Raw genomic sequence first — 25,158 nt, 5'->3', positions numbered from 1 at the left:
GACGTTCCTTTATTTGATAGGCCTATATATAATCTTGAACTTATAAAAATTACTTAAGTTTGACATGCTTTATTTGAAATGATTTCATATTGAAAGCTACTGAACTTAAATGGAATATCAAATCGAATGTAGGATTAGGCCTAAATATGAAATAAATCATGAAAAAAGTGGGCCTTCAAGCTGACATTCATTATAGGCTTATATTATTAAAGACAAAAGGGAGAGAAAAAAAGAAAGAAAAACGAACTGAAAAATTCTAAGAATAACATGGGAATCGAACTCTCAACCTTTCGCACTGCATACCGTCGCTCTGTCCACTAAGCCACCGCATCTTGTTCTTGCAAAGGGTATAATTTTGCTATCTTATTTCTCGTTCAACATGTTCAAGTATCTCACTCAGCAACATCTTTTCAAAACTGCTTGTACTTCAGTTAAATGAGATGATACTACCTTCTTTGACGACTACAATATTTTGTTACACAATAGAGTATTTTGCATTAATAAAATATATAACAATAGACGTTTTTAATTGCTATATTGATCAATATAACATGTATATAGACAGCGCCGGCTGGGATCCATTTCGTGAAGTATCGTGACACTTGCAACGTGCGCTAAAGACACGAGACCCCGGCACGAGACCTCAAAGAACGAAAAGGGGTATAATCCTTCTTGTCTTCCATGAGCAACCGCGTCACATCGGGTATAATCTTCCTTCCAGGAGCAACCACTGTGCATGATTGACGGGCTATTCCATTGCTCGTAATAGGGTAGTGTATTTTAGCGGGACAATGCTGGATGGTGCACGCGGGCGTGCACGATTTGCAAGGTAGACTTTCGCCAAGACTTGGCATGTGGTTGTTGATGGGGTGTGTGTATTGGGGGAGGGGGCGTGTTGTCCGAGATGTTAGGAGTTATTTAATAATAGTTATTAATATTGGAAGAACGTTTTAAACTTTAATTTAAGGCATCATATACGATTTTATACTATTTTAGATTTTCAATTAATAACAAAATAATAAAATAGCATTTAAAAATTATATTAATAGGCCTATTTATTATCGCACGCCATAACAATAAAATAAATGGCAAACTTTCAGATAAAAATTTGGGAAACAAATTAATTTTTAAAAAAATAAATAAAAACAATCTTTCTTAAACCAAATTTTCATGAAATTGAGGGCCATCAATAAACCAAAATGCACCCCGAATCTGTCGCACATCCCCGTAGTAGGCCTACCCTCCTTTCCACCCCTGTTGCCCTAAACTAGACGTGTAATATAACCGCCACGAGTATTTTTTTTACCTGTAGGCAAGCTCACCCCTACAGTCGCAATAGTTCTAGCCCAGATAGCTTTTAACTCACGCCTATAAATAACGTACTTTCATCAAGTGATGGCGCTATAAGGTTTACCACGGAAGCTGTTTGGTTTACCGTGGAAGAAGATTATACCCTATATGCAAAGAACGCAACTTTTCAACCTACGACTAGGTTGTTCCACCGCTCATTTTCGCTGAAAATTTAATACAAGCTCTGGTTAGTTAATGTTTATCATAACAGAAAAGCATTAAACCGGCGTTTCCTGAAAGCCGTAGATATAACCATTTTAGTGATCGTGACATGCATTTTCTCTCAGTTAGGCTACTTCGCGCACCAAAAGCATTAATTTTTTCCACAATAATTCAACATTTACACGTTATTCTTTGCCTTATACTCATGATCATGTTTCATATCTTATCTATGGGCTCAATATGGAAATGAAGGTAGAAACGACTCGTATATTCCATTTTTTTGATATTTTCTGAAAAACCCTATTTGCCACCTGATTTTCAACATTGCGTTACGTAACAGCAGAGGTCACGCCGGTAAAAATTACCGGAAGTGAGCTAAGTTGCTGTCGTACTGGCAAGATACATGCCAGGGAGACATATAAGGACCGTATAGCTTGTATAGGAATGTGTCCAGAATCCATTGTGGGCCATTGTGTTCTGTAATGTGCAAAATTGACTCGGAAACGGTAAGCTTACTTGTTTTAGTTTGCAAAATACAGAGGCAGATATAATCCCGGGATATACATCTAGTCATACTTCCAAGTTTTCTACTTTCTTGAATTTGCGTCAACGTGTAGGCCTAAACTCGCTTAAAGGGGCATTTCGTGATCCACAGCCTCATCCCCCACTTTTCTCAAAAAAAGTTGAGATTTTTATATCACTGGAAACCTCTGGCTACATAATGTTTATGTACAAAATATTTCTTGCAGATTAATTCGTTTTGCAAAGATATCGTGAAATTTGAATTTCGCTCTGGTGCACCAGAACGAAATTACAACGCATGGAGCAGTGTAATACACATAATCATGCATAACTCGCAAACGCAAAATCGGAATCAACTGAAATTTTGGGAATAGGCTTTTTTTCGTGGATATGTACTGAAAAATGTCATAAAAAGAGGATGCTAGGATCACGAAACACTCCTTTAAGCTTACATCCAAGTTCGCATGGACGGTACTACGACTCGATGTTTCAGACTTGTGAGAAAAGGAAAGAGGTCACAAAAGGATCAAATAAAATAATCCAACAAAGAATCACCCTGCCTAAGTGCCGGACATAGGCTAGGCCTACATGTTTTAAACTTTATTATTATCCACCACGAATGGAGTGCCAATTTCTATTAGCCTAAGCTGTCTTTCTATCAACACACGTGGAATCTCCCAGCTTGACCAATTTGGCCTTACTTAGGCGGTGCTGTGAGGATGAGGATGACAATAATTGTCATCCTTAGGCCTATTAAAGTTATTTCTTTCTTTCTTCTTCTCACAATTTGCTACTTCTTCCACATCCTTGATCAGGCCCATACGCAGTGGGTGGGGGTGGGGGCTGTGTGACGCATGCAAAAAAGTCCCTTATGTTATGCTTTTTTGGACAAAAATGGTCCAAATTTTGGGAAGAAAGTCCACTTTTCACAAAATGGCCCCTGAGTGCCCCCCCCCTTGCAAAAAAGTCCACTTTTTCAAAATCAGCACCCCCAAAATGAAATCCTGCATATGACAGGGTTCGAGGTTTGAGTACGGTTTTACTGCCAAAATGGGGAAAAATGAAGTTCATGTTATCATAACATTATACATGTTTTCTGGATTAGAATTTTGTGCTGAGTCCATTTCTGAAGTTTTTAATACACAGGGTATCACCATTTTAAAGATATGTAACAAATTCTAAGCGCATGTTGTTTTTACGAAGAATGATATGAAAATGTTAACCAATCCTGGGAGTCTACTTGGAACACAACTGTATTTTTAAAAAGTTACAGAGCATTATTATTTCAGTTAAAGTTGTTTTGAATCTATAAATATGTTAAACAAACTATAAAGACTGCTTAAACACTGTTCTCATGTATGAAAATGAAATGATGTTGGTACTGAGGCCCCTGTATTCCTATATATTTAGGAAACATATAGCGGTCAGGTTTGGTGTCAAGACAATAAATCTATTGATGTCTAAACTCATAAAGAAATTATGTTCTTAAAGTGTTAATGTATAACTGATTACCTTTACACAATCTTAAAATGTTTATACTGAAGCATAGCACTTTATTCACCCCTGACATCAGAAATGGCTTAATTGTTGATAGCGCAACTGAATATTGTGTGATCTAGCGGCACGGGCTGCATCAACTTTATTTTCTGATAAGTGGTTGATGTGATGAGCTGAGTACAGAACTAAAGTTCTCTTCACCATACCACTTGACTAATACTTGTTTCAGTTTTCTCAGGATAGAACTTCTCAGATGTTCAGGTACATCAGTTGGGGAAATGACTTTAGCTGGATACCAGAAGGCAACCATGCTTTGCCCATACATCTCCCGGTGTGAAAGATTCTTCATCATCGGTGGTCATATTATCATCAGATCATCCCTTTATAATTACATATTTGAGGGCACAACATGAAAGGCATTGACTGTTCTTCCTGGAATAACTTTTATGGGTGTGACCTTTGGGTTTAAGGGGTTGATACATCAGAAAAATGGCGTGAACCTCAAAATGGGGCAAAATCTGAGTCGTAAAAAAAATTATTTTGAAAAAAGCATACATGGCATCATTCCACAAATCTAATCGATTGTGGGGATTGGTAGAGTGCACAATCGATCAACTTTTCAGAGCTGTACCTCCATAAGTTTTTCCGAAATAATTTTTTTTACAATTTGCCATATTTTTTTCACGCTTGGGGGTAGGGGTAACATTTTGCAATTTTCTTCAATTTTTTTTTTGAAGGAAGTTAAAATTATTATCAGTGTGTGGCAAATTGAAATATCATTAAAATGAGGGGTTAATGAGGTCTCTAGCCCTTTAGATCAAATTTTATGGCTAAACTAAGATACAAATCTCTCTAAAATGACCTTTTTTGGGCTTCGTTTTTCACTTTCAAGTTCAATATCCGGGTATGGTATACAAAGTAAGCAATGAAATCAATTAAAAACAGTTTTATTTGAACAAATAAACCATCAGGTAATACAAAATAACAGAGAAAGACAACATTTATCTATATAGTAGAAAATATGAGGGATTAAAATTAATGGTGAATTTTTTTTCACCTAAAACTGGTCATTTTCAGTAAAAAATGGCCATAAATCCATGTTTAACCCAAAAACGACTTAAGGTTGGTCTGAACCCTGGAAATATGGAAACTTTCGAGCCTCATAACTTCTAAATTGTTGGTCCAAAGTATATAAAAGTATACATATTAAGAATGGCAAAGACTTGATAAGTTCATTTGTGAGGTCAAATTTGGGCCGAAATGCTCATTTTTGGCCCAAAATCCCCAAAATAATTTTTTGGCCCACTTTTTTTTTCGTTAAAGGTAACAAAGAAATTCTTGGGCCAAAATTTTTTTATTAATTTTTAAAACTAGATCAAAATATCTAGGACCCGCTTTTTCATTTTTTTGAATTTCGACCAACTTTAAGAAATTTGCGCCAAAAATGGTAAAAAAATGCTGATTTTTCAAAAAAATCATAAAAAAGCCCGATTTTGGCCCAAATTTCAAATATTTTTGGTGAAATTGGTCAAAATTCAAAAAAATGAAAAAAAGGGTCCTAGATATTTTGATTTAGTTTTTAAAAATTAAGAAAAAAAAAGTTTTGGCCCAAGAATTTTTTTGTTACGCTGCACAAAAAAGAAGTGGGCCAAAAACCATTATTTTTGGATTTTAAAAAAGTGCCATTTTGGCCCAAATTTGACCTCACAGATGAACTTATCAAGTCTTTGCCATTCTAAATATGTATACTTTTATATACTTTAGACCAACAATTTAAAAGTTATGAGGCCCGAAAGTTTCCATAATTCCAGGGTTCAGACCAACCTTAAGATACAGTATTCTAAGTTAGAAAAATTGAAAATTCAGACATTTTTACCTTAGAAATACTATATATGCTCATTTTTAGAAGTATTCTTCACACCTAAATATTTTTTTCACACATTTGGCAGTGAAACCGTACTCAAACCTCGAACCCTGTCATATGTGGGCCTGTCCTGGATCGGATTTTGACCAAACTTAGTCACACTTAGCAGTATTGGGTAGTTGGCTACAAAATTATGGGTTGTTTAATGTCAGAGGTCATCCAGGGGTCAAAAAAGGTCATTTTAATCGAAAATTAGTTCACCACATAAACTTATGGCTCAAAATTCGGACCGCTCGCCAATAAGTTTACTGTCATTGCGTATTTTGAAACTGTTGACGTTTTAATGATCCCCGATTCCCCGTCAATATTTTAGCTGTGTCACGTGCATGACGCTGGTGGGTACCAGCCAAACTTCAGAAAAAAAAAAACCACGATCGCCGATAACGATGTGATGTGGGACTTACATAGGATTGTACAGAGATGTTTCATGCCAAAATTTGACCATTTCTAGGCAAGTTTGCCCTACTTTGTCTGCGTTATGTGAAAAAGGACAGTCTTATTAAAGTAAGTATATGTGCAACGCTTTTGATGTTTTGATGTTTTGGGAGATTGGGAGGGATCCGAATAAAAAAATGATGGAGCCTATTCTTGACTGTGTAATATTCCTTCAACCAGCTGCCGTGCGGTAACAGTCTTATACGATGGACAGATAGTATCAGTTTGTGAATGAGGACATCGTATAAGTTCCTTGTACTAATCGAAAATGCTACTCCTACAAATCACGTTGTTGCTATGCGCCTCCGATTGGTCATGTTACTCATGTATATGAACAAGCTAAGGCCAATTAAAAAAAAATAACATGTATATCGTCCAGACTTTTTAAATAATCGGTGAGGGAGGTCCTTATTATTTGTTATTATTTTATTTTTTTATCATTCATTTCTGTGTAAAATTGCAATTTCAAAGTGTTTGTCAACGTATTATAAAATCGGGGAGGCCCCCTAATATTTATGTTATTTCCCCAAAGCCCTACCCCTAGCTTGAAGAAAGTGTTTGCAATGTGTTTATAAATGATAACCAAGAACATCTGAACATGTCTTTTTATTACAACAATTTTAGAAACAAAGTAAACTAGTGGCAAATGGTGGTCATAGACCACAAAGGCCAAAAAAAAAAAAGGTTCGTCTCAAAGCTCATACAAGCTTGTAAAATCCCACGATTTGACAAAAAACAAATGCGAATTTTTTTTATTTCAAAAATTTTTTTTTCAAAGTTTTTTTTCGGTTTTTGTAGTCTCTCTGGACCTAGACCTAAATGCTAGGATCATTCATGGTTGACCTAAAAAAAAAAAAAAAAAATTTCAAGATGTTTTGTATTTTTAATATGAAAATTGATAATTTGTATTCATGTCATACTCTATTAATGATTTCAAAATGCATTCAAATTCAATACCCTTACAGATATCCAGAAAATGAAATTATAAGATTTGACCCCAGATAACCTTTGACCTGACCCCTGCAAAGTGTTCCAAAATATCCCCCTGATCATTAAGTTTGTTGTCACCAAGTCTGAGCCCCGTACCCCTTACAGATGTCCAGAAAATACATAAGATTTGACCTCTGCATGACCTTTGCCCTGACCCCTGCAAAATGTTCCCCTGATCATGAGATTTGTTGTCACCAAGTCTGAGCCCTGTACCCCTTACAGATGTCCAGGAAATTCATTTCTAAAATTTGACCTCTGCATGACCTTTGATCTGACCCTTGCAAATTGTGTCCCTGGTCATGAGATTTGTTGTCACCGAGTTTGAGCCCCATACCCCTTGCAGATGTACAGATAATGCAATTGTAAGATTTTTCCCCTTTAATGACCTTTGACCCCAATTCTGTATGCAAGTTCTAGGCTGATGCATATGGTCATTTTCACGGTAAAGGGTGTAACTTTGGATTTTTAACATTTTAATCCGTAGTGTTCTAATAAAGCTACAGAATTCCATGATTTTTTGGCCACATAAGTCATCTAGTTAGCAGCTACCTTGGGTAGCATAATCAGCTTTGGGAGTTACTGCGCTCAGTTTTAGCAGGCTTAAATGTACTTAATATTGCCATTTTGAAAAACTATAAAAAACAGTAACATTTTTGTAAAACCCTGTGTTTTCTTCAGTTAGTTCAGGGATAATTTTTCTTATCCTGAAAGTACAGTCATATGTTCAGTAAACACTGCCACATTAGACTTAATTGTGAACAGCCCTGTATTTTTGAGAACCGGACTTCGATATTTGTCGCTTCGGAGGCTTCATTTTCCGTTAACAATTGTTAACAAACTTTGTGGGTGTAGCTTTGGTTCATAATTCTTGGTTATTTCTTCACTTCTTCTTGATTCATAACAGTTGTTATCTTAACTTGAAATGGGTAACAAAAATTAGTTGATTTGCAAGCTATTAAAATTTTTATAAAATCTTGACTTCAAAGAGCCGTTTTTCCGTTAACTTTTTTGAAGCCTCTGAAACAAACTGTTCAGCAAGCTTATGCAAATATAAATAAAAGAGCTCATCCAATCTATTTATCAAAATGTAGCAAAGTAGATCCTCAAGTCACATCTTTTTAAATCGTGGAGATATATATCACCGTTTGAAAATGGGACCCAATACAAACTTTCCGTTAACAATTGAAGCCTCCGAAACAAATGAAGCCTCCGAAACAACAATAAGATTAATTATCATCTATGCATATCTAAATTGGTGTGTTTCATACTGATATCTGCATTGTAATTATTACTTGATATGTGCAGAATGTCATAAATTAAAAAAAAATTGACATTATGGTTAATGTTTGAAAAATATACTGATACCCAAAAAGCCTGTTTCGGAGGCTTCACATGCAAAAAACACCATACTTAACAAATGGGTGAAAAAATTAACATGTGATAAATCTACAATATCTGCCGCATAGAATCATTGATTCAATACACACAAGAAAATAACAGCTTAGATGATCCCAACACTGTTGTTTTAAAAAACTACTTCTGCAATGTTTAACAATTGTTAACATGAAGCCTCCAAACAAAAAAAATGACTTGCTGTGATAATTTAATTTTTGTCACAACTGAAATTCAATACTTAGAAGCAAAGCATAAAATTGGTAATTGTGATATTTTTACCTATTTTTTATGTCAACTTGTAGTAGTTAGCCAAATATTTTACTTTTATGATCACCTGTGTTGTTAACTGAAGCCTCCGAAACACAAATCGCTTGAATTGTCAATTCTAAAAAATAACTCCAATTTCTGTGAAACTTGGCTGGGAGGTTCCTTTCATCAAGTAGTATTTGTACATGAAGTTAGACATTCAAATTATTTTAGGAACCCAATTAAAACTTAAAAAATATGTTTAAGGTTTGGAAATTTCCATTGTAAATGACACTTGATGTTAAAAATTTTCAAAACTGCAATTACAAACATAGCAAAACATGGTATAAAATTTAACTTATATCTGTTGACTTACTTTGGAATGGGATTTTACATGTATTCCAGCTTTCATGTCATAATTTTCTGAGGTTATGTAAAATACATTTTTTATTAGATTTTAACCAAAATGTTATGGAAATGTCAATTTTTTATTAGAAATCAAAAGGTTTAAGCCTTGAAACATTATTTTACTGGAATTTAAGTTGCTTCTATGCATGATTTCAGTAAACAGAAACATATTTAAGTGGTTTGAAATTTTGACCCTAAAAATCAAAAGTTACACCCTTTACTGTGAAAATGACCATATGCAAATGACATCATTGTACTATATAATATGTGGCAGAAGAAGCATTTTGAAGGTATTTGGTTAAATACAGGAAATGCCCCCTTAATGACCATTTACCCCAATTCTGTTTAAACCCTATGGGCACTGGATATAGCCAATACATATGTGCAAGTTACGTAATTATAGGGTGTAACATGTAGGAGGAGAAGCATTTTGAAATTTATTGCCAGAAAGAAGAAGAAGGAAAGAAAGAATGGATAGCAAAACAGGACCTAGCTCGGGGGGTTGTAAACCCCCCAGCTAGGTAAGAAGCGAATAGGAAAAATAAAAAACATATTTGAAAATCTCCAAAAATTGGTGAGGGCGGGGATGGTATACATGTTTTTTTATTTTACTTGGCCTAATACACCCTGACACCCTCTACTCTACAAAAGTTATGGGTTTGCAGGCCAATTTGGGGTCATTAGAGGTCACAGGGTCAAAAATTAGGTCAGATTTTCAAAATGCTCCAATTGAGCTGAAATTGAATGCAACGATCCATCACATTTATGACATTCTTAACATTTTAAAAACATTTCCAAATTCGTTGAAGGTCATTAAGGGATCATAAAGGGGTCAAAGGTCAAGTTTTTCAAAATGCTCAAATTGAGCCGAATTTAAATGCAATGATCCTTATGACATTCTAAACATGTTTAAAATATTTAAAAATTCATTCCGGGTCATGGGTCAAAGGTCAAGGTTTTCAAAGTGTTCCAATTGAGCTGAAATTTAAATGCAATGATCCTTATGACATTATCAAAATGTTTAAAATATTTTAAATTCATTTAAGGTCATTAAGGGGTCATAAAGATGTCAAAGGTCAAGTTTTCAAAATGCCAGCTTTCCACGATCAAGGTATGTTAAAACGGCAATTAATGAAAAAGTCTTATTAAAATTAACCCTATACAGCACAGTATTGCTGCTTGATCAGGTCGTCAAAGTCATCCGTTTACCTTTCCTTGTGCCCTTGCAACAACGTTTGTTATCAAAACTTTAAAGATGTTTGTCTCCTTGTGCATGAATTCTGTACAAATGTGTAACTTTGCAACCAAATCAGCTATAAACATGGGGTTTGGACTGATAAGGAAGTTTTTTACTCTCTTATGGCTTTAGCCTTTAGTGGACTGGTTTGGGTCACATGTATAGAAAAATGGATGTGTAAGGATGGCAAAAAAACATTGGTTCCTCTAATTTAGCAAAATAACACCCCAAATGTACGGCCATGTATTATTACCTAGAATATAAAAATTAAATCAGCCTTCAGCCACTGTTTTGATAACAAACGTTGTTGTAAATTCCATTCCAACAGAAAAAAAAACAGGATCACTGAGGAGTCATCTAATACTACTCACCAGTTGTGATTAACATAGGCACAAACCAACAGAATACGACTAAGTATCGAAAAGAAAAGAGTCGGGAAGAATTAAAAGAAGAAAAGTGTAGCGAACCATCAACGAGAACTATAGGTGCTAGGTAAGTTTGGTATCCAAACTAAACCTAAAATGAAAAGCATGAATCCTTATATATATATTAAGTATACTTTTAAGGTGCATACTTTTGCAGTGCTGTCCCTGTGCTGCTGATTGCAGTGCGTAATTACCCAGTGCCTCCGATAGGAGTACATAATCATGCATTGTCCCTGATCGTAGTGCATAGTGCATACTCACCTAGTGCCGCTGATGTGCATACGATGCAAGTGACAAAAATTGCACTGTTTTCCTTCAAATTGCACAAAATTTATTGCCTATTAGTAATAACTAAGGGATTAGAATTTCGCTAGGTTTGGATTGTACTTGGAATTAGTCTTTGGATGAGATTTTTTTAGGTTCTGCAACGAAATACTGTCTTTTGGTGTATGTGTTGTACAGGCTGGGAAATAAGAAGCAGCGTACCAGGATCAGGAGCTACTTTGCAAAAAAATAGCCCCTTGTTCACAGGGTTTTACAGGGAACCACAGGCTATTTTCAATGAACCAGTGGCTATTTTGAAAGTAAAGTCTGCACAAAAAGTAACTCATCTGTTAGAAATACGCCTATAGATTCAGAACTAATAATTGTTTTCACAATATTTCAACATAGCGAGAAGGATGATTTATTTACACGCATTTTGATACCCCATTCGTTAGATGTCGGTCAATATTAACAACACAGTAGTGCTTTTACAGAAAAATACCCGAATTTAAAAGTTGCAGTTTACAGCGATCAATGGTTATAATGCCAGCACTGTAAACACGTAAAGCCCGCCATTATCTTTGCGCTTACTTCAAATCAATACAAATAACTGCAACTTTTAAATTGGGGTATTTTTCTTTCAAAACACTGCTGTATTGTCAATATTGAACAAAATTGGACAAATGGGGTATCAAAATGCGCGTAAATAAACCATCCGTCTTATTATGTTGAAATATTGTGAAAACAATTATTAGTTGTGAATCTATAGGCGTATTTATAACAGCTGAGTTACTTTTTGTGCAGACTTTACATTAAATTACTGATGTTCAACAATGTTCCCGGGACAACCAGATGAATGCAAGAAATAACCTAAATTCTATGAACAAAATGCACAATTCTGATTAATAGTCAAAATGAGTATTACGACCAGGAGCCTGTTTGAACAAAATAGGTGGCCCCTGGTCACAGGTATTTATTTGAGAACCAGGGGTCTTTTGGGGCTTTATGGGAGCCATATGGCCCCTGACCCTCACAGTATTTCCCAGCCTGGTGTTGTACCATGGATTTTAAAATCTATGGTTGTACATATGCAAGAAGTCACAAACAATGGAAAGAACACTAGGCAGAATAATTCTGGTATACCCTGCACACAAGTATAATCCTAACCCTAACCCCAACCCTAAACCTAAAAAATAGGGTGTAGTTGAAAGCAGAATTGTATTGAAAACACAGGGTGCGCAGGGTAAACCAGAATTGTACCAATATGGGAATGCAACTTATTTATTAATTTGAGTGCTATAATAGTTTTGATTTCGCATGTATAATGACTTATGTACAAGTCTATGGAGAATGCAAACCTGACTAATGTGTTGAAGCCATCGAGAACCAAAGCCAATATCTCTCAGAAATGTTGTCCAAGGACATATTTTCAACATACCTGAAGTTGATGGTGGATCAAATTGTCTGACATTGGTTTTCAGGGGGGTCAAAATGTACAAAAAATGTACAATTGGGGTTTTGCATGGGTAATATCTCAGCCAAAAGTATTCTAATAGGCTCAATATTGGATAAGAGTAATGTCCTACCAAAGGGCTCTGACTGGCAAAAAATGGACAATAAAATTATTTTTACTTTTGGAGTTCTGACCCCCAAAGTTGGTCCTGGATGGACGAAGTTGCATTTTGAGGGCCCTATATCTTTTAAAGTAAAGGAGTTACAAGTTTTCTGATGCCAGATTTGAATTCTACACAAATAAGTATCCCAGGATACATACTTTTCAAAGTTGTAAAGGGTTCCCTTTATACATTTATGGACCTCCAAACGTCGTCTTTCACATTTACACATTTTTATGCTGACCCCTAAATTTCAAATTGATGCCACGGGAAAACGAAATGGAGTATGAAGCTCAAATTTTCGGATTTTACTTTCTCATCAATATCTACCACCACACAGAAAAAGAAAAAAAATTGAAGAGGTGCTGCGGTGCACATCCCTGGAGTTGACATGGAATGGGTCTGCATTAAAAAAAAATGCAAAATTGTTGATTTTTCAGCAGATTTAGCAAATCATTGAGTGCATTTTTCAGTGAGGTTCCACTATATATGAATATTTGTGGATTTCTTAATTTCTTTTAAAGAATTGACTTTCTATGTGTACTATTATGGCATATTTACATGCACTGTATGTATTCATTCCATTAACCGCCCACCGCCCAGGGTGTTTAACAAAGTCATTTTGGGTGGGCGCTTATTTTTTTACACTGTTTATATAATTGCATACATGTATGTACAAATGTATGTAATAAATGGCCCAAATTAAAGTATGATAGATTTTATGTGTACATGTAGATGGTTCTGTGTTTGATCCATGTGTAGTTGGATGCACAAATTGATGGAGGATCATGTGTAGAAAAGTCACTGGTTGGGTGCTTATAAGGGTATGGGTGGTTAATGGAATGAATATGGTATTTGACAATACTGCTCTACCACAGCAAAATTAATATTGTAAGGTTTCTTGAAAAAATGTTAGTTTTCTCTATCAGCTATGTGCCCTTATAATTTTGAGCTGAACAATAAGATAATAATGAGAGAAAAACCCTCGTAGCAGCACCATATCGTGAATGTGTGTAGATCTGCAGGTCTGATTGGCTGCATCAAATCTTAGGATCCCAAGATATAATCGATTTTATTCACAAAATGATACAGCACTTTAGGGTCTTGTTTTGCAGGTCATCATTATATAAAAGTAAATTAATAACAATGCATAATTGAGTCAAAATCAGAAAAAGCAAAACAAATAGAGGGTACCCTCTCAGCAAATCTTAACATTTAGAAGATGCATACGATGCATGGCTTCAGTACTGTACGGGCTCATATAATTGTAAAGACATTTTATTCACGACTTTTTTCATTGTATTTGGAGAAAAAATCTGAATTTCACCGAATTTTTCTGGAAAAACTAAAAAAAAAAAAAATTGAAATAAAAAAATTCCGATTTCTTTTTTTTTTTCCAAATCTCACGATTTTACAAATGCGCGCGCGAGCTTTGAGACAAACCTTTTTTTTTGGCCTAACCCGAAATCCAAACCTTGTAAAATTGGTGAGCATTTATGTGTGGCTATCAGTCTTTTTTATTATCTCTTATATTGTATACTAGTTTACATTACTTTAGTGCTTTTGTTATGTTGTAAGATATAAATGCATTTACTCCCAATTCCAGAAAAATGCAGTCCCGGGAATGCAGTTCTAATTTTTTTGGATAAAAATATATCCTGTTTTGCCAAATGAAACATTATCCTAATAGTTAGTACAAACTGGCAATAAATGTTTTTACAATTTGAGAGAAAATGGGTCAAAAATTTACAAATCTAGAAATCTTAACAATTGCAGTCACAAAACACAAAAACTTGGAACAAGTCAAAGTACTCAAATTCTTGAGTATACGCAAATAGAGTTTTCTCATAATTTTATTATATTATGTTAATTGGGATACATGTGTATTTTTTTTCCAAAAACTAGAATGCATTTAACCTGAAACTAGTCTTTGTAGTGTTTATTGGTCCAACATACAAAAAACACCCATGTTTTTGACCGTGATTTCCGAAAATTGTCCAAATATTAAATATTTAGACTTTTCTTCCAGTTAGAACTAACTGCAGGATTAGAATTTAGCTATGTTTCATTTGGCAAAACAAGATAATATTCTTTTAATCCAAATCATTTAGGGCCATATTTTTCTGGAATTGGGAGTGTTGTGTTTACTAGTATTTTAGCCTAATCACAATCTTAAAATTAAGAGTGTTATGTAAGGACAATCATTGATTTGATAAGCCACAACCCTGTACCAGAACACTATCAAGTGTAGATTTCTTTAAAAAATATACTAATAAACCATCCAAATGGCAAAAATTAAAATATTAATACAAAACCTGACAAAATTCATATTCCAAAATATGTTTGCAAAAAGTAACATCAAATTTTTGCCAAATTTTACAAGCTTCCGGTGATATTTTAGGGTCATTTTAGCCTCTAAAAAAAAATTATAAAAATCCCGACTCTACTAGTACTTCAAAAGTCCACCCTCCCATAATACAGGGGGTTTTTTGTCTCCTTCTGTAAAGACTAGCCTAATAGCGCACTTGGGCTCCTTTGCTTTGGGGTAAATAGAGAGCTACCATCTCTATCTGAAATCCAAACAAGAATTAAGGTTCCATGTCCTTATTTTGCTGGTGGGAATTTTGGGGGAGGGCAATTTAGGTTGTGCTTAAAATTCCACTTTATGTCAAGAGAGCCCATAGCGTCATTAGGCCAATCTGTACGGTACTTTTTCTTGTGTGGTTGTAAAATTATGGCCAGGGTCAGAAATATATGTTTTAACAGTTTTTAATGTTACTCTATAGAATAGATTTAGATTATGTAGTTTTTATAACAGGTAACTATAGGTATTTGTGATTTTCACAAAATGTTTATTTTTTCAAAATTTTCAAGTTACACAGTTTCATTCTTTGTGTTATCTGCTCTTTCCAGAAAGATATGTAATTTCATATGTACCAGTTCACCTTAAAAGTTTTCAAATTTGTACCAAATTTCATCCAATCGTTTGCTCAACTTCTAGCTACTTCTCAACCATTCCGGTTTGTTTTTACACAAGTCCAGTATCATACTCAGGCACATACGCAGGGGTCAACTAAAAATCTGCACCACCCCGAAAAAAAAAATGCTGTGTACACTGTACAGGCCTGATTATCAAGGAGATAGTAAAGTTCTCCTTACATTCATCAATTTGATTGCTTTAATCCCGGGCTTTAATCAATGTGTTGAAAGTTATGATCACTGAAGGAAGTGGGTATTCAGTGCTTGAAATAATCTTCAAGGCCCTTGGGTTTGACATCTGTAGGGCCCTCATCATTTTTCATGAGCCGAGCTCAAATTACACTGATCCCTTCTTGTGTTAAATAAACAGAATTGACGTCACTATAGAGTCATGTCAATGTGATTTTGACGTATTTGGTGAAAAAATCTCACATGTCATGTGGGCCTGCCAGGTGTGGGTGGGGGGGGGGGGGCTGTGATTTTCATTTTATTTGAAGCACTTAATACCCAAAGTAGCAAAGTGTCACACAAAATGATTTTTCCAGCTGTGTATAGTATGGTAGATACTGACATTCTTGTCCATAATGTTTTAGCTAGTGCATATTAAAAGGTCTATGTTTGAATGGTATGATTCATTCCATTTAAAGGTGCGTGGACAGTGTGGTTCCATTGTAACATTATATGTGTTGTGTTTCTACCTCACATTGGGCTATTCCATGTAAAATCCACACTACCCCTGGGGAAGATTTTGGAAGTATCTTATACAGGGGGAGTATGAATTTCATATGGAATGTACACATTAGCAGCTCCATTTGAAACTCATTCTCCCTCAGTGGAAGATTCAGATAGAAACTTTCTCAGAGGGTGTATGAAATTCAAATGGAGCAGTCTAAACAAAGATAGACATTGCGTGTGTCGATATGTGTGTCAGTCAGAAAGAATTTTTTATTAATCTGGTTTGTAAAATCGCTCGGAAACCAGTCAAACCACTCTTTTGTGCCAAATAACTTGATAAATATGTGGGTGATTCTCCGAAAAGGGGAACTTATGTCCCGCGACTTTCGGCGCTCATAAAAGTTTTAAAAGCGGATTTTTTTTTCTTTTTTGGCTTAGTCATGGACTTTTGTATGTATAAAAATAGTTAAGAACATCCAAGTGGGGAAAAATACATTTCTTGGAGTCAAAACATTCTTCAATATCTGAAAACCCCATGTCCCGATGTCACGCACCGAATTTTAGTGATTTTGTAGTATTTTTGTGAGCAAGTGTGGGAAGTGAAAATTACCACTGACTGGGGTAAATATCATGTCTAAGAAGGTTTAAATGCTTAAAACCACTTCTAAAGTCAATTTTATGGAATAATTCAAAATTTGTGTCAAAAATTGGCATCAAAACGGCTGGAGGTGAAGACTTTGACCCCGTACGCTGCCGTTTACAGACGACGAAAAACATCAACCCGAAATAGCTACACATTGGCACTCTTTTCCTGCCAATTTTGAGGGTATCTTCAAGTATACAGGTGCATACCTTTATTCAACATCATCTCCAAACGTTTCTGATCAATTTGATATAAGTGTTATTGTTGAATTTTTCCGGTAAATAATGATGGTTGAATATGTCCCACAAGCTGTTGTGGTGATATGTAACACGTGGGTATAAGCTTTACCCTGCTATTAACCGTAAGCAATGTCTGAACCATCATCTCTGCTACATCAGTTGGCGTCACAATTTGCTGTGGCGGAGATGATTCTCTATAGGAATTCGTGTAGAAATATCATCTCCGTCACATCACCATCCCCCGGGATCACCATCATCTCCATCACAGCACCGGATCTTGAGATACAGCGAAGTCCAGTTTAGTTTATCAGAAAATGCTTACCAATTCTAAACCTTCTCATCTGTATGAATTTCATTTTCAAGTAGTGTGAAAACATTACTGAAATCAAATTTATCGGTGCAATTATGACGGAGATGATTCTCTATAGGAATTTGTGTAGAAATATCATCTCCGACACATCACCATCATCTCCATCACAGCAATGTCATCTCCATCACAATTGTTGTTGACCTTTATTTGACCTTTGACCCAGACAACATGGAATTTACTATTTGGAAATGTAATTGATATTGTATACATGTCAATAGAAATTTATTTAGTTATTTCAAGCAAAATTATGAATATACTAAAGTTTGTATAAAAAAAATACCAACAGACATGACTTTTTCCGTACAGCCTGCCTCTCATTGTCCCAACTAAATGACGAAAGTACAAAATCATATTTTTTTAAATGAAAAAAGCAAACATGAATCAAGCAACTTACAAGTTATCCATAAAACTCATAATTAAGAGTTTTAACAATTTTTGTCCTTTTTTCCTTTTTGGCCTAAATGTGACGGAGATGATGCTCACCTGGCACAACCTGCAGATTACGCCCTCTATAATATAGAGGGCGGCCCTAAAGATTGTGCCAAATATTGTTTTCATGCACTAGAGACTTACATCCTTACAGATATGTAAAGGAAACATTTTATAATCATTTTCAAATTCATATTTGCCTATCTTCCAATAGTACACCTTTTCAGAGAAATACCCATGTAACCATTATAGATGATTGTCCTTAAAAAAATTAACCATGTTAACCCTTCTACTAAAATAAGTGTTTTGAGACCCTAATCGCAGATCCGCACGGATCCCTGATTTGCTTTTCAAAACCACCCTAAATCAGCGTTTTCTTTCACGCGGATGTTTACAACTTTTATACATGAGTGCCCCCCCCCCTTGTTTCAGTAGCATATACAGGTCCCTTTTTAAATGGGCGCATGCCCCCGGGTATCCAAAAAAGATAAAAGAAATTGGAGAAAAAGAGAAGGGAAATGCCTGTGTGTGCATGTTAGGGGGCTGTCATTTTCTTCGGAAGGGGGAGGGCATAGAATTTTAGACCAAAGATAGTGTGGGTTAAAATTTTTTACACCAAAAATAGGGGGGTTATAGAGTATTAAGGGCTGGTGACCCAAATTTTTTTGAACATATGATCAAAATGTACGCACAATCTTTAGTTATATAATTCAAAATTTTTGCAAGCTCCGCGAGCCTTCTTTGCAATTAAAACTTTAATGCACTCCACATACTTTCTTCCCATTTAAGTTTTGGCGCGCTCTGCACCTTAGTTCCAGCAATGAATAATTTATCGTCAATATGTGTGTGTGTGTTGGGGGGTGGATGGGGGTCATAAAAATTGACTCCGGTCACCAACATATATTCATGACCCCCTCTTCCGAAGAAAATGACTCCCCCCCCCCTTATTTTGTCGAAATTAATCTCATATTTGACCATTTTAGCATTTAATAAAGGCAAATTAAGGGGTGGTGCAATAATTATGTGTACCCCAGGGCCAGGGTGGTGAATTCTCAAAATGGTCTGCCAAAAATTGCTTGCCCCCCTTTAGCCGTGCCAACAAATCTTTGCCCCCCTGTTGATGTGCCAAAAAACCTCTGCTGCCCCCTTTTGATGTGCCAAACAATCTTTGCCCCCTCCCTCCCCTTACACATGCAAGATTTTTGGGATCTTAAAAACCTTTAAACCTTTAAAATTGTCTTATGTATGTGAGTGCAGCGAGCAGAAATTTTTGCATACTAAGTATTTCAATGTGTACCTAACATTTTCCTACACCATTTTGGGGCGGAATATAGAAACGGTGCCCAAAATATCTCTGCCAAAAATCGCTTGCCCCCCCATTCGACCTGCCAAAAATCGCTTGACCCACCTCTTTCAGTTTGAGCCTGGTTCCATCAGGACCCAAGCGTGTCTCCACACGGAGCGACCGTTTAAACAAACAAACAAACCTGCCAAAAAATGCTTGCCCCCCCCTTTTGGCCTGCAAAAAACTCTTTGCCCCCCTTATAATTCACCACCCCGGGGGTACACATAATTATTGCACCACCCCTTAGGCGCACTTCGCTCAAATTTGTTCCAATTTAAACCATGTTATTATATTTATACATTTCATAATCCTTTCTTTAATAGCTCACCAAGCAATTCGTGCCATTTGCTGAAGTGCTGTATACGCACCTATGTGCACCTGAGTTTGTAGTTGATGCTAACCAGTATACTCTATTTGAAAGGTTTTGGGATATTTCTTAAACTTAACATCAATGTGAAAAATAATGTTGTGGAAATTCTAATGTATATGCCTATAGCAGGTTGCATTTGACTCCCCTCTAAGTGTAAATGGATCAGCCCAAACCCAAGAATGACCTCCTAATTGACCCTGACCTTCCCTCACAACTCACCTGCTCACTTCCCTGCCCACATCAACAGGTTCATTTCCATGTCTTCTCATCATGTACAGGTATGTTGGATTATACTTGTGGTTTTTCTGCTGATAATATTTCTGTGTTCATTCAATTTCTGTGTTTTAATTCTAAAAAACTTATGTATTTCATCCAAATTTGAGCTCTCAGTATTTGTTTCGAGTATTTTAAAGACTTTGTTGTGAAGCTCTATAAATAAATCAGAAGGAAGTTGAGATATTAAAAGTTCAGTTTATGCATCTTTGGATGTACTAAACTTTTCACAAAGAGATAGCTGCTTATTCAACTCTTGCTTTGTGTCATTTTTGATGTTCAGATACTCATTCGATCTCCAGTTCATATTTTGTGATTTGCTTATGTTTAGGCCTATGTTTTGTTTTGTTTCATGTTGACATTTCCATAGAGAGAATGGCTATCTTTTAAGAAATCCATTCATGCATTTGTTTATTGGTATATTGCATGTTTATTTGCATATTATTTTCACCATGTTATCCAAGTGATTGCTCTTAAAAGTCACCATGCTTTTTAATTTAAAAATAGTACGCATTCATATCAGCCACACACAAATTGTGTACCCTTGTATAATCAGGGATATGATATATGGTAATTATATTGCTGCATCCATCCAAGTGGTGTGAGCAAGACCAGACCAGTACATGTGTTGGGTAAGGGATGAAATCAAAACTTGACCGGCGGTTTAAGGTATAAATGCAAATGACAAAGCCATATTGATTGTTGATCCAAATACTTTGGTTGATCCAATTAACTTTTAAGGTATAAACTGTATGGAAGCATGTTGCTATGTGCCAACTAAATAGGGCAAAATATGTTTTACTTCTTGGAATATACCAATTGTTTTATGTTTTAAATGCTTTCTGCATGATATATCGATATCACTTGAGGTTCAGTAAATTGGAACCTATTAATATTGTTTTAAATGACCAAAGATTTAGACATGTGGACTTTTACTTAGGAACAAAATTAGACCATATTGATCAACATGTCATTTGCAAAACATGATCATTAGAATATTCTTGAGCTCTTTCTGTATCCTTATGATGTTTTGTTTATCTTTTCAACATATTTTGTGGAACATAATCAGTTGGCTTCAATTGGACCTTCATTTTGCAAAATTTTCCAACTCCCCTGTGTTAATACACAGTGTGTAGGCATATGGATAAACAAATTCCCCATTTCGCTTCTGCTTTGGACACCCAACACTAAAAGCAACAATTTATACAATAATTGTGAAAACTTATCCACAAATGGCTTCAATTTGGGCCTTCATTAAGTTCATTATTTAAGGGATGGGGTATGAATGTTTGGACAGTATTTATTGTGGGACATTAGAGCACATCAGACATATCGAATTGAATTCTGAATACGAAGAATGTCCTGATATCAAATAATTTTGATTTTTTGAATTCGCAATGTAATACACATTTTATGGCAAATCATTAAAAATTGATATTTTTGATATTTAACAGTACTCGAAGTAAACTTTATAAATCTGATGATTTATATTGAAGTGTATGTAGGTGGGATGAAAAGCCGACAATCAATTGTAAATTTTGACCTTTCGTATTGATGATAAGGATTTTTTTCCCAAAGCACAAAAAAAATGGGTCTTTTTGGGAAAAAAATCCATATCTTCAATAAGAAAGGTTAAAATTTTCAATTGATCATCGGCATTTCCTCACAGCTACATACACTTTAAGACTATATCATTAGATTTATAAAATTTACTTTTCTCACTTCGCTTTGTGGCCATTCAATTTTTTACATCACCCTGACTGGCCTCCACTTTCAAAATCGTTCCTCTGCCGCTGTATATCATATGACTTTAGCCTGAGCAGACTGGATCAGCTGGGTCACATTATGGAGGTGTAAGGATGGTAAAAAACATTAACCCAATTTACAAAAATAATAACCCAAACAGTGTTCGAAATATGCCTCGAAAAGTTACAGGCCAGCCGGCTCTGTAACTCTGAAAAGTGACAGACCCGGGTGAAAAGTTACCGGCCAAAACTTTTTAGAGCTTTGAAACGGGACATTATAAGCTGGGACCGGACACATATCAACATATTTCCGTCAAGTTATAGCAAGTTCAGTACACAACAAACACAACGTTTTTAAAACGTTTTAAACAGGTTATATTTTTTGTTTTGGTAAAAACGTTTTAATAACATTAAATGTTGGTTATATAAAATCTATGGAAACGTTTTAAAACGTTTTGTATGAAAACATACAACAAAAATATTTTTACAATGTTTTCAAAATGTTATTGGAAATATTTTCTGCAAACAAGTTATCAAAAATATTTATGAATGTCATGAAAAGGTATACCCTTTATATAACCCGACATTTAAACGCTTTCTGGCAACCTATTCTAACCTTTTGCGAATGATGTCCAAAACGTTTTGTATTTGCTGGGTAGTGACGTTTTAAACCAAGGAATTATTTGTCATGATATTTAAAATGAATTGTATAATTATAATTCTGAATAGGTATTTTAGGGACGTGTACGCTACTACGGCTAGTTTGGGAGTCTGAACTTAAACATGGGTCCCGATTTGAGAAAAAAATCCCTAAACATGCAGGGTCCTGATTTGAGAAAATTTTGTCAAAAACTGTTTAATCAGCCGTTTTTAGGTAAAAAATCAAACATGGGTCCAGATTTGGGAAATAAGATGGTCAAAAACGGTCGAATCAGCCGCATTTTTTAGGTTAAAAAATCCGTAAATACGGTAGAAGTTCCAGCGGCACGCTCTGTCAAAATGTAATTCAAGTATGCCCCCTCCACCGTAAACTTCTTACATAATTAAATTATGATCCATATTACTGATGTCATAGACTGTAGAGTCCGACTAAGGCTGTTCAAAACGGGCATCTCGTTATAATATAAAATGCACAGAATAAACGTAGAAACGGTGGTTGAACCGTTGAAATGTTTCTTGCAAGATCGGGACTGATTTTTTTTAATTGAAACTATTTATTTTGTACCGTTCTTCGTATGTGCAATAATGAGAGATAGACGATGCATTATTCACGAATCATGTTTAAAAACTAAAGCTTTGAGCTTTAAAAAGTTACCGGCCAGCCTGGCCGGCAACTAGACAGCAAGTCATGAAAGTTACCGGCCCGGCCAAAAAGTTACAGGCCAATGGCCGGCTGACCGGCCCTATTTCGAACGCTGAACCCAAACATACAATGTCATATGTTATTACCTAGATTATAAAAATCCAATAAGTTAAAAGTGTGGGAGTCCCAGCCTTGATCCACTGTTTTGGTAACAAACCTTGCTATAAATTCTATTCCAACAGTAATACACAGAATCACTGACGAGTCATCTCTTACCACTTACCAGTAGTGATTAACAGTGGCACAAACAAACAGAAGCCAACTTTGTATCGAGAAGAAAAGAAGCTAAAAGAGTCAGGAAGAAAGTATTAAAGAAGGAGAGTGTATAGCCCGGGTGTATAGCGAACCATCAATGCTAGAACTATTATAATAGGAGCTAGGTAAGTTTGGTATCAAAACTAAACCTAAAACGAAAAGTATGAATCCTTAGTGTTCTACTTTTAAGGTGCATAAATTTTGCAGTGCTGTCCCTGTGCTGCTAATTGCAGTGCATAATCATGATAATTATGCAGTGCCTCTGATCGGAGTGCATAATTATGCAGTGTCCCTGATCGTAGTGCATACTCAGTATACTTAGTGCCGCTGATCCCAGGCCGCTGATGTGCATATAATGCGAGTGACAAAAATTGCACTGTTTTCCTTAAAATTGCACAAAATTTATTGCCAGTTACTATAGTAATAACTAGAATTTTGCTAGGTTTGGATTGTACTTAGAAGTCTTTGGATGGGATTTTTTTATCCTAGGTTCTGCAATGAAGTGCAACTACCTTTGGTGTGTGTTGCACTATTGTACCATAAATTTTAAAATCTATGGTTGTACATATGCAAGAAGTCCTGAACAATGGAAAGAACACTAGGCGGAATAATTCTGGTATACCCTGCAGTCCTGCACACAAGTATAACCCTAATCTTATAACCCTAAAAAATAGGGTGCGCAGGGTAAACCAGTATTGTACCAATGTGGGAATGCAACTTATTTATTAATTTGAGTGCTATTATAAAATGTGATATGTTGTGATGTTTATAACAAAATTTCATCTCAAAGTGACCATAGATGCCTCATTTGCCTGCAGAACAGTGTGTGTAGCGTATTAGTTTTATGGCTATTCCAGTTGAACACCCCCTATGGAAGACCTTAATCTCCCACACAGGGGGTGTAGATTTCAAATGGATTCATCCATTCAAGTTACCCCACGATCACATTCCCTGTATGAAAGATTCTTAAACACTTGAGAATGATCCTGCAATCTTACTGGTTCATACCCGTGTGATATGATACAATATCACTTGGGTCAGCGTGTGTGCATCGACGCGATACACGTACTCGCTATTTGAACCAATCGCAGGCGCATAGCAACAACGGGATTGATCGATTTTAGACCCTAGGTAATTCCTTGCAAAATGTAGGATTTAATTTGATTAAAATTTGTACTTTATGATATTTTTATATGAATTGAAATATTTAAGAATGAGAATATAAAAGGTATTGTTTTTAGCCGCTGTCATGCATCTATCGTCTCATATAACACGGGGACATGTCGCCCGTGTTACAATGTATATGAGACGATAGATGCACTCCAGCGGCTAAAAACAATACCTTTATTCTCTAATTAACTTGGTCATGTCTCCCAGAGTTGTATGGATTAAACTGGAATATAATAGCCCAATGCTATTTAATGTCAAGTATGTGGTATCATTTATTATGGGGTGCATGTAGTTTGAATTAAGACAAAGGTTCTTTAAATAATGTGATCAAAATAATTTACACATAGGTAAAAAGAAAGCTTCCAAAACGGGTGTAGCCATGGTGAACTGTCCCACACAGAAAATTTTCAGGGATAAAATGGGGATGGCAAAGAGTAAAGTGTCCTCAAAATTACTAAAATTTGGACCAAAAAAATTGACAAATGCGTACAAAAATTTGGCTTTGCCCGGCCCATATCACACTAAAATCCTTTGCTACTGTTTCAAAACAATCTTGGCCCACCCTGGAATGTCTTTGTGCACTAGTAAATTTCATAAAATTTACTTGCATGGAGAAAGTTGACAAATTGCAGGAATCTTTGACCCACCATTGTTAATAGAACATACAGAAGAGCTTTTTGCTAATTAGATATTTTGTAGCACATTTTTATAACTGGTTATAATTATTACAGTGATGGGATCCAGAGTCAAGGAATTCAACCAGACCGGAAAGAAGGAACTACAGGATATGGCACATACAGATGATAAACCACACAAATGCAGATATTGTGACAA

The 25,158-nt window shown here is 35.6% G+C and overlaps 1 long non-coding RNA gene across 1 annotated transcript; it reads left to right on the top strand.

Annotated features, from left to right (window-relative positions):
* The first annotated feature begins 1,910 nt into the window (after window positions 1–1,910).
* On the top strand, window positions 1,911–25,158 carry LOC140149671 (uncharacterized). Its single transcript, XR_011858693.1, has 3 exons — window positions 1,911–2,018; window positions 10,495–10,658; window positions 25,056–25,158. It is a non-coding gene; the product is annotated as an uncharacterized lncRNA (long non-coding RNA).

Source organism: Amphiura filiformis, chromosome 4 (genome assembly GCF_039555335.1).
Source record: "Amphiura filiformis chromosome 4, Afil_fr2py, whole genome shotgun sequence".
In the NCBI taxonomy this organism is placed as follows: domain Eukaryota; kingdom Metazoa; phylum Echinodermata; class Ophiuroidea; order Amphilepidida; family Amphiuridae; genus Amphiura; species Amphiura filiformis.
Note: the sequence above shows the minus strand (reverse complement) of the source record. Positions and strands in the feature narration are given on the sequence as shown.